The sequence below is a fragment of the Lingula anatina genome, chromosome 10 (genome assembly GCF_051362555.1).
Source record: "Lingula anatina isolate TDL-2025a chromosome 10, LinAna3.0, whole genome shotgun sequence".
Classification (NCBI taxonomy): Eukaryota; Metazoa; Brachiopoda; class Lingulata; order Lingulida; family Lingulidae; genus Lingula; species Lingula anatina.
The window spans coordinates 4,124,963-4,135,633 of NC_141776.1; the positions used below are offsets into that span (position 1 = coordinate 4,124,963).

Below are 10,671 nucleotides of genomic sequence, written 5' to 3' on the forward strand. Positions count from 1 at the left end.
GAGCTTTTCAATTAATTATTATATGTGTACTGAGGACCGATGTGAACATGGGCAACGCAGTGGTACTGCTTGTGAGGGGGGGGGGGAGACGACGCTTTTGTCCATGAGCTTGCTGACCAGCTCAGACTTAAGGCAGCTGCAAAGGAGGCTTGTCTACGTCGACTAGCAACAAATAAAAAACGATTTAAGTTTCCTGTGAAACGGGGGCTTGGTAAATTTGAGACCAATCCATATAAGTGGCAATGTGAAGGACAACTTTTTATAAAACATCATGCTTCAAGTCTTGTTCTCCTTTTTTCAATTAAAATCATACAGCTCTTGTCAAACAGGGTTGATGAAAGTTCAATGCAAATAAAGTAGCAATAACATGAACAACGACTCCGGCCAATAATGATTGTATGTAACTACAGTTCCAATATGTCATTTATATATGTAATAAACGTAGTCGTGATCAGACCGTCTTAAGAAAAATGAAAATAAGTTTAAACGTTTATATTATGGCTTATTTCGAGGTCAACATTTAAAAATGTCATATGTAAAACATGACTATCATCAATGAATTCAAAACATTATAGATTATTATGAAGTAGAATTGTGTACAAAATTTAAAATAATTTTGGCCACGCCCGTTCTGGGCCTTCCCACGTCTACCAAAACTGGTAACGAAATGCGGGTGCGCAGGCTCCTCGTGTTATAAACTATTCTAAGACTTGCACTGAGCATCTCATCAATGAAGAAAAACACATCCACAGGGTAGTGACGGTTCCGTGGTTTTCACTGTCGTCCTATACCGCCAAGCCATTACATGTTTACTGACAGTCAATGAAACGCTCAGAAAAACTTTCTGGTACTTTTTTTTTACCGAGAAACGATTCCAATCATATAAACGAGTACAAATACACTTGTTTGGTCATAAGAGAGTCACCTTGTTTGACTGAATAATGGGTCATATTTCACACGAAAAATGTTATTTTCTTAATGTTCCAAAGGAACTTAAAATATCATTTGATAAAGAAACGATGCGTTTTCATTGGCTGTCAGTATATATTTTCTCTGAGGCGTACGTATCCAGGGGTTTTGACCTACAAATCAAGTTTTCCTTCAAAGAATTTTTCTGAAACTTACAAATACTTACTCGACCAAATTCTTTACTTGGGTTTTTGATGTTTAATACCAATTAATAGAAGAATTTGATTTTGAAGGAATGGCCAGTTATGTATAAACCAAGTCTCCGTGTATATTTCAATAGGAAATATGGACATCAGGCACTTTCTTTTGACAGTTTATAATGTTTTCAAGGTTTGCATTGGGAAGGACTCGGCAGTGTGCAGGATATACAGACGGAGAAAATATGACATTGGGACATTTTCAAATGCAAAAAGTACGAGTACACCTTTCAGATGATAATAATGATGATAATAATGATGCAATTTTTATTCCATTTAATTGTCTATTTGATCAGTCATTATAATACATTCTAAAGATATGTCACTCGAGGGACTATTTTGTACGTGTAATACCCAGGGCCCCTTTCAGAAAACAAACAGAAATATCACTGTCCAATGAACTAAATCACAACGGAAACACGCAATATTTAGAAGGTCATTTTTTATTTTTCCAACTGCAAAGTGAAAGCAGGCCAAACAGCAAAGATAATAAATCAAATTGTTTCCGAATAAGTTTCATCTTATGCATCAAATCAATTCAAAATTATGCACAGTTGACAAGAGTATTCTTGTGTATTTATCTGAATACTGCGGATATTTTTTTTTCACGTTTCTGGCTTTCAAGTTTATTTCGGGCAACACAAGATAGCGTGCCAGGTCTTTTTGCCGCAGTGGGTATGAGAACAATCCGCATTTTTCCCAGAGCCACACGCTCCCTGGACGAAGAACCCACTTGGACAGGTCAAGAAGTGACCCCAGTAGCCACATCTCCAAATGCAGGATCCACGTTTGGCTCTTACCATGACCTTAAATGATAAAACATAAGGGACTGTCAAAAAGTGTTTCTACGGTACTCACTGGAATAAAAATTCATAAGGCTCAATATAATATTATCAAACTTGAGTAGCTTATGTAGTAGTAATAATGGATATATTCGACTATTTTGAACGCCAAATAATAGACCTTTTTGTTCCTACAAAAATAAGTCGTAAAAAAAAAATACCTGAGATGTTATAAATTCAAGGATGTTGAAGCAGATGTATACATAGCCCATGCAGTCAGGCAAATTTAATATAGCAATGCAGTACATGGGGTGGAACTTCATTCAGTGCAATGATATGATGTATATTTACCGCTGTATCTATATGCCATTTACCATTTTGTTTAGAAATGAAAAATGCTTCGGGAGATAGCCATAAGATATAATAGACAAAGAGGAAATAGACAATACAATCGTACAGAAAAAACGTATACCATTCGCATGTATTCTGTTTCCCGATCACCTCTCTCTCTCCCTACCTTTTGAAAGCTTCCATTTTAGGATAATTATTTTGTAAACACAAATAAGAAAAAATTAACACACATAATTCACACATCACATAATCCGTTCATTCAATACAATCACCTTTATGTCTAAACATATGTATCTACCCTTCATTTTATCAGCAGATGTTGAAGGAAGAAGTCCAGTAACACTTATTGCTGTAATTTTATTTTAAAGTTTACATCTTTACCTCGTTATTTCTGCCCTCTACGCTTCGAGATTCGTCCAAAGGAGCAGCAACCGAGACAGTCGCCAGGTAAAGCACGACAAGGAAACAGATCAACACTCGGGTCTCCATTTTTAGTCGATCTGTAAAAAGATAATGATAAAAATGAATATTGAGTGACATAACATCAACAAAAAAGCAGTCACTGATAAAATATCACGTTAATAATAGTAATGTAAAATATTTTGAAAGAAAATATAAGGATGAGAAAAAAAGGTTAGATTGGAACCTATGAATAATCTGTTCCGCCGTTTTCACTCGCGAAATGCCAACAAATAATATTCTCATATTCTTCAGTGATCGGTAAGTTATCATTTTCAAATCATTATAACTCTTAAAAGCACGACGATAAAAATCTAAAAGTATAAAACAAAAGCACTTACGTTGTAACCAGCTGTAACCTCTGTAAACTCTACGCTTCCAGGTTTTCAGGGGGAATGGATGTTCTACCGTTAATCTTCGCTCTTAAATCCCATCCTAAGTCACGGAAGAGAAGTCAAAATCAGGAACTAAAGTCTCTTTTAAGTAATAAATTAAAATAATTATATATCCACCCATTTAAAGTTGACAGAAAAGGGAGATTCTAAAACAGTGGGAATACATATGGATTAATGTATTTTTAGTCATTAGGTTCTTTTTATCTCTTTACCAAACATAGTCACCACACCTGATATAATTTGGGGTAAGCCTGTCCCAGGTCCGAGCGTTAAGTAGCTTTCCTACCTGGAGAAGGCTTATTCATGTTTAGGGCAAAAATACTATAATGTATTCCCAGCATTAAGTTTTATTAATCTTGTTTATAAGTCGGACACAAATATATATTCAGAAACAGAGTAAAATAAAAGTTATATTTAGCCCGTGTCCGGGTATAAAAAAATAGAGATGACAAAGCGAAAAATTTTAAGTATAGACACGTCTGATAGAGGCATTTAAATGAGAAAAAAAAACTAATTTAAGTTTAGGTGATTCTAATATATTTTACGGTATTTAAGTACGTTAAGCCAGAATCTCCAAAATGATGAGCTGACTTAAAAAATATAAATTATCAAAAAATGGTTCTACAGAAATTAAGTGGTTAAGTTGACAAATTAAAGAATTCAGCAGAAGAGGACAATGTGAAAGTTTTCACTAATTTTGGCAAACTAAAATGTGGTACAAATGTAATATGAAAAGCTTGGGCTTGGGTGATTTGAAGGCATTGAGTGGTGTAATTCACGAGGTCTTGCAAGCAGTTGGGGTGATAAAAACGAAACATACTCGAAGCCAGTATAGGGCAAAATCCAAGAAACGCAAGCCCTGAGTTTTTTCCTCGATAGTTTCTAGATTCTGTCAATATGGGCATTTTTTTTTTTTTTTTTTTTTTTTTTTTTTTTGTAAATTAAAGAAACAAGGCATCGTTAAATTTGTAACTTCAAGAAAAAAACTTTCAAAAAGGAAGCATTGCACACGTGTTCACTTAAAGTTTGCCTATCACAGCAAGTAAAAGTCTCAATTGAAGTCAATTTCTCCCATCTCTACTTATATCTCGTGTGTCACTGCCTGAATCAAACCACCGAGGCATTTCTCATTTAATTTGTTTGCGCGTTCCTGTCCGCATTTTAGTTTACCAAAATTAGTGAAAACTTCCTCGCTGTCCCTTTTCACCGAATTCTTTAATTTTTCAACTGAATCACTTAAGTTCTTTAGAATAACTTATATTGTCGAGGTCAGCTGGCTCCAACACATCATTTTGGAGATTCTGACAAAATGTACTTCAATAACGTAAAATACTAAACCACTTAACATATCTTTGCATATTCTCAGGATAAGTCAAGAGGGAGTACACGGGCAGCCAGGAGCTACGGGGAGTGAGTCATATATTTCAGCCCCTGTATATAAAATGGTCCTTAAAATAAAATTGCTGTTTTACGATTTTTCTGCCCCCCCCCCCCCCCCCACCCCCGGAATTTGTGAGCAGTTCCTAATGAGGTTGAGATTGTCGTATTTTCCCTAATTGTTGGGTATTTGACGAAACGAGCTAATTAATTTTTGGACTCCCTGAACTGAGCTCTAAGGCTTTAAATTATATCATCATATTCTCCAAATTTTGCATTTATAATTGTCCTTTCTCATCCCAAAATAAAATGTTAATTAGAAAAAAAAATCCCAATTTTCATAGGAAAAGCTTCAAATATGTCATGCCCGGGTAAAATGTGGGGATCTGAAAATCTGTCTTTGACTAGCGCACTATACACATGTCTTAACACTGTGTTGAATTTTTATGTGTTCTTTGTACGTATATACATGTATGTTTAAATAATCGTCATTGTGCCGTGCACCTCAAGATGCAGTGGTATTTATTTAATGTTGAATTAACCGTCATTGTAATCTTCACCAGTTGTGATTGTATGTAATATCTTGTCACCGTTCTTGAATTGTTCATGTTAGTGTGACCCCGTGCACCAGTATGTGTGTGTCGAGTGTGGGTGACAGTGTGAGTGTGTGCACGCACGCGCGTGCGTGTACGTGTAATTGCTTTTGTGCACTACATTGGGATATGATCTAGAGTTGTGAAAATTGTAATAAAATTTATTTTGTCGACTTTTAAACTTGGTAATTCAAATTTCCATAAATGCTGCACGTTTATTTAAATAACTAATAAATGTTTATATTCAAATTGTTTCTCCTCAAATAGGTCTTTGATGACACAAGTGACCTTGATTACCTATGAAACCCCTTCCAAAAGTGAAATTCTTGAAATGATAAATATTAATTATTTCCTTGTTTTTTTTACATCGTAAAGATTCGCCTAAACTTCCAAATGGCTATTCCTGATTTATAGGCCTTTATCGCCATGTCATCACTACATTTGATACCCGGACACGGGTTAAATATTCATTTTCATTCTACTCTGTCTCTGATTATACAGTATATTTGTGTCCGGCTTGTTAACAAGAATAATAAAACTTAATACTGGGACTACATTACTTCTTTTAGTTGCCCTAGACATGAATAGGTCTTCTCCAGGTAGGAAGGATACTTAAAACTCGGACCTGGGACTGACTTGCCCCAAATTATATCAATTAACATCTTTACACATGGTGACAGTTGGTCACAGTATATAAAGAAAGGGACATGTAAATTGCATGTGTTGATTTTTTTCTCTTTTTGTGTGTGCGAATTAATGCAAAAGTGAAGCTTTTGAGAGAGAGAGAGAGAGAGAGAGAGAGAGATGGAGTGGAGAGACAGATTCACGTAGAAGTCACGCCACTTAGGCATCGATTTTTACACAGGTTTATACACAGGTTTATACATCAGATCAGAATTCTGGGAAGGGTTTGGGGTAGGATGTAGTTGGTGATAAAGGGGATATTGTTGACACTTCTATACAACATTATATTTGTGATGGCTGGCTTTTGCCTTGTCATAATGTCGCCGTGCTAATCCCTCATTTTCATATGGCTGTCCATAGGGGCGTATTGCAACAATCCAAAATATTCTTAGATTATTTTCTTTTTTTCTGTCATACGGTATGGGGTTGTCTCCAGATCTCCGTTGTATTGAATGACATAACACCCGCTGTGCTGCAACCATATCACCTCAGGTACTTGAACGATTTTTTGACAAAAAGGCCCATTTTTGCCGTTCAAAAATATCTCAAAACATTCTTTTTCACAGCTATGAGGTACTGTAAGGTACTGAAGTTTTAGAAATCTAATTTAAGCATTATAAATTTACATTACAGTGAGAAGATACTCCTATCTGACAGTGTCTCATATTTTATCATTTAAGGTGATGGTAAGAGACAAACTTGGAACCTGCATTTGGAGATGTGGCTACTGGGGTCACTTCTTGACCTGTCCAAGTGGGTTCTTCGTCCAAGGAGCGTGTGGCTCTGGGAAAAATGCGGATTGTTCTCATACCCACTGCGGCAAAAAGACCTGGGCCCCGTATCTCGAAAGCATCGCGTATTGCGACCGAGCGCAAGCGTCTCGATTCCATAACTCGCCGATACTCGTTCCATATAACACATTGTAGCCTCTATGTGATATCGCTTTTTGCAATACGCTATGCTTTCGAGTTACGGGGCCCTGGCACGCCAGATATTGTTTTCCGAAATAAACTCGACAGCCAGAAACCTGAATTCTATATTTCTACATGTATGTGAAAAAAGTCCTTCTCTTACGCACCTCAAGGTACAGTATGCTTCTTAATGTTGAATTAACCGTTAATGTAATGTTCACAAGTTGTGTTGTGACGTCCTGTTGTGATTGTATGTAGAATATCTTGTCACTGTTTCTTGTATTGTCCCTGTGCTTGTGTGTGTGTGCGCGCGCGCGCGCGCGCGTGTGTGTGTGTGTGTGAACATTTTGTGCACTGCTTTGGGATTTATTGACGCTTAAACTTAGTAATTCAAACTACCCGAAAATGCAAATGGTGGACACTTAATGTATTTAAATAACTCTTGCATAATGTCAATTCTTAAATTAGTCCCTCCTAAAAAAAAACTTTGATGACACCAGCCACCCCATCAGCATATGAAGACAGTTGGAGAAACTCCGTTATTGTCACGTATATATTACAGCACTATGCAATCTGAAATTAACCCTAGTAATGTTTCTACTTATTTGAGTAAAACTCTTGAAATGAAGGAAAAACATTTTCTTTCCTTGTATTTTGCATCCTTAATGTTCGTCTGCATTTCAATTTGGCTATATTACATTTTTTACTCAGACAAACAGTCATAGTTAGATCTAACAAGGGTATTTAGTTAAAGAGTTAAATTATCATGTTTGAATTATTAATTGTGGCGTTAAAAAGAAACGTTACGCAATTTTCCAATTTATTTCCATGACGAAGAGTATAAATACCCCCTCATCTTGTCGGTGAGACTAGTAGGTAGAGATTCCTGTGTGAATAACAGGGTACAGGTCAGAAACTGAGTACAAAAACAAAGGTAAGATACAAGATCTTTTCGTTTTTCCATCTTTTCATCTTTCCATGTACATAAAACTTTGAAACCTTTGAGACGTTCCGGTGACCATCATAGACCTTTATCAGTCAAATACGGCGTCCGGTCCCGTTTAAAAAGAATTCAATTTGTTTTACTTATTTTATAGACTTAAGGTTGCTACAGATGTAGGTTACAGGCCATGACTAAGTTGCGTTTCACAAAGACCTTTTTAAAAAGGCCGCCAGACAAAACGGATAAGTTGGTTAAAAAGCGCCTACCCTATAAAAAGGGTTGTTAGAAGATATTTTGTATTTTTTAAACATGTGATGTTTAAATAATACAACAGCTAAATTTTTGAAGATGGTCAGTCAGTGTCGGTTTCTGTTTATTCAATTCTATTCGTGGCGAAAGAAATGTCAAATCCATAGTTTGGGCGTTAAGATAATAAAAACGACAGCATTAACATCCAGCCCAGTTAAAAAAGGAATCCGTTTTTTTTCTTTTTTTACTAAGACCTTAATTTATTATTGTTCAGATGCCCTCGGCCAAATTTTGTTTCACAAAGACATTAGAAGGCCGACAAAACTGATAAGTTGGTTAACGAGCGGCAACCCTGGAAACGGGGAAAGTAGACGAAATCTAATTATTTTTGTACATATGATGTCTTAGAAGGACAGCTGCTAAATTTTGATGTCAGTTTCTCAGGCAGAGCTTTCTTTCTTTTTTTTCAATTCTATATAAGGTGAATGAAATATCAAATTCATAAGGTGGGCGTCATATTACCAAACCAATTGCCCATTTTTCGATTCGACAAACAGGTGCGAAAAAAATCCTTTTCTCCTTTCTTCACTTGTAAACCAACTTATCATTTTATCTGCTGGGTGGAACTAGTTGCATTTGACGAAGGTAAAGTATATTTTACAATTTGACAAATGTTTACAATTTGATAATTTTTATTACCTTATTCATTTTATCAATGATTAACTATGATAGGATCATTTTATAAATGATAGGATTGGACAACATTAGCGCAATGAAAGTGGAATACTTAAAGAAAGAAAAGATTGCGCGCAAATAGCAATACGTATCTTTATTTTAAATTTTGGGGTGAGTGGTACAAATGTGGAATGTGGTACAAAGCAGACATACGTTTTTGTCTTTCCAAGGAAGTGTGACACCTCCTTGGTCTACGATCGTTAAAGCCCCTTTACACTGGGCGGCGTCCTTTGCGCGACAATGAATCTGGAATCACCGTGGTCGTAGGAAAGAGGCACAAGCATACCTTTGGTTACAGAATGAATGTTCAACAATCGGCCAGTTGTTGGCGTGCAAAGTGTTTTTTTTTTCTCTCAAACAGGGCCGTACCACGGGACGCAGAAAAGACGCCGTCCATGGTACATGTAGCAACACTTTCGGCTGTCACCTTGATCGGTTCATGAACCTTTAAAAAACTGTAGAAAATGACTAGGTGGTGTTTCACTCCAACAACTTTAAATTTGGTTAATGCCCCTCTCTCATCATCATCCTTCATCAAACAGCAATTACCGCTTTTATATTCATGAAATATTAATGTTTTTTACATTTGTTGAGCAATTAGCGAATTTGAATTTGTTTTTTATACCGCTCATCATCTCGTACCTGTTCCTTCAAGACCGCACAATAATGTCGTGAATGTATCATGTCTTTTTTATTCAGCATTCTGAGTAAATGTGCAGATAAAAAGAAATAATGTCAGGCTGAGATGTTATTCTTACATTTTATCACTCAAGGCGCATTGAAGTGTGTTATATAAGCAACATTATGCAATTTTAATCAACCTGCATATACTTGTAGAAGATGCAATTGATTTATTAAATCTATTACTTAAAACTCGATTCATAGTAAAAGAGTGGTTAATCACCATTATGTACTTAAAAAACTTGGTTATAAAACAAATGATTTTACAATTATCATAATCTCTTAAAAGCAAATAATTATCTATATTCATTTAATTATCATTTATTGTCAAGTCAATTAATTTATCAATATTTTTCATTAATCCATATATTTGTTTATCATTATCATTATTTTTCGGTATCTATTTTCACAGGTCGCCATAAAATGAAGGTGCAAATTACTGTCGGGCTTGTCCTTGTAGTTTTAGCTCTGTTTGCCATGGCAACGGTTACCAACGGCGCTCCACAGGTAAGAACCGCTTCAAACTTGTAAGTGAAACTACGATGAAAGGGTTGTGTACAGTGTCACTAGCGGAGCTAAGGGGAAGGGACAAAAACATATTATGCTGAGCCTGGCGAGGCAATTGCATGTAAAAGATAATTATTTATCTGCATTATGTTAGGGGTAGAGGTGATGGAAACATTGCTTGGTTTTGTGTCATTTTGCTTGTCACACTGTTAAACATGTACATTTTTTCTCACAATGCGCATTATAAATCTTTCTAAATAATTCCAGAGATAAAGAATACTCTGTTACAGTTCCTCATATTTAACCATTTTAGGCCGCGGTAAGAGCCAAACGTGGCACTTGCTTCTGGTGATGTGGCTACTGGGGTCACTTCCTGATCTGCCCATGGCGGTACGTGGTCCGAGGAGCGTGTGGCTCGGGGAGGGACGCGGATTGTTCTCACCACTACTGCGGCAAAAAGACCTGGCACGCCATCTATTGTTGTCCGCAATAAATTCGACTGCCAGAAATGCGAGAAATATCCGAAATATTCAAACAAATGGATAGGAAATTTTTAACTAACTGTGCAAATTTTTGAAATGATGTGTTTTTCTAGTTTCGACTTATTTGGAAAATGTTACAGTTTTGGCTTACTTCCAATTTTCAGTTTGAATAATATCAAAGTTTGAAAGCAGCTTGTTTTTGTTGTGATGTTTTACATTGCATGATATTCTCTCTGTTTATTTATCGCTGATGACGTACAGTATTTACGTGTTAATTGAAAATAATGAAGATAGAAATATAGGCCTATCTTAAATAGGTATGGTGTATATATATCTGAATGCTCCTTTGGTCCCTC

At 36.1% G+C, this 10,671-nt stretch overlaps 2 long non-coding RNA genes across 2 annotated transcripts; one reads left to right on the forward strand and one right to left on the reverse strand.

Moving 5' to 3' along the window:
- Positions 1 to 1,593: 1,593 nt before the first annotated feature.
- Positions 1,594 to 3,259, reverse strand: LOC106167091 (uncharacterized). The gene is made up of 3 exons (XR_001238890.2): positions 3,100 to 3,259; positions 2,681 to 2,799; positions 1,594 to 1,972 (listed from the first exon to the last, which is right to left on the reverse strand). It is a non-coding gene; the product is annotated as an uncharacterized LOC106167091 (long non-coding RNA).
- A 4,232-nt stretch (positions 3,260 to 7,491) lies between these two features.
- Positions 7,492 to 10,506, forward strand: LOC106167106 (uncharacterized). The gene is made up of 3 exons (XR_001238892.2): positions 7,492 to 7,652; positions 9,739 to 9,833; positions 10,147 to 10,506. It is a non-coding gene; the product is annotated as an uncharacterized LOC106167106 (long non-coding RNA).
- The last annotated feature ends 165 nt before the right edge of the window (positions 10,507 to 10,671 follow it).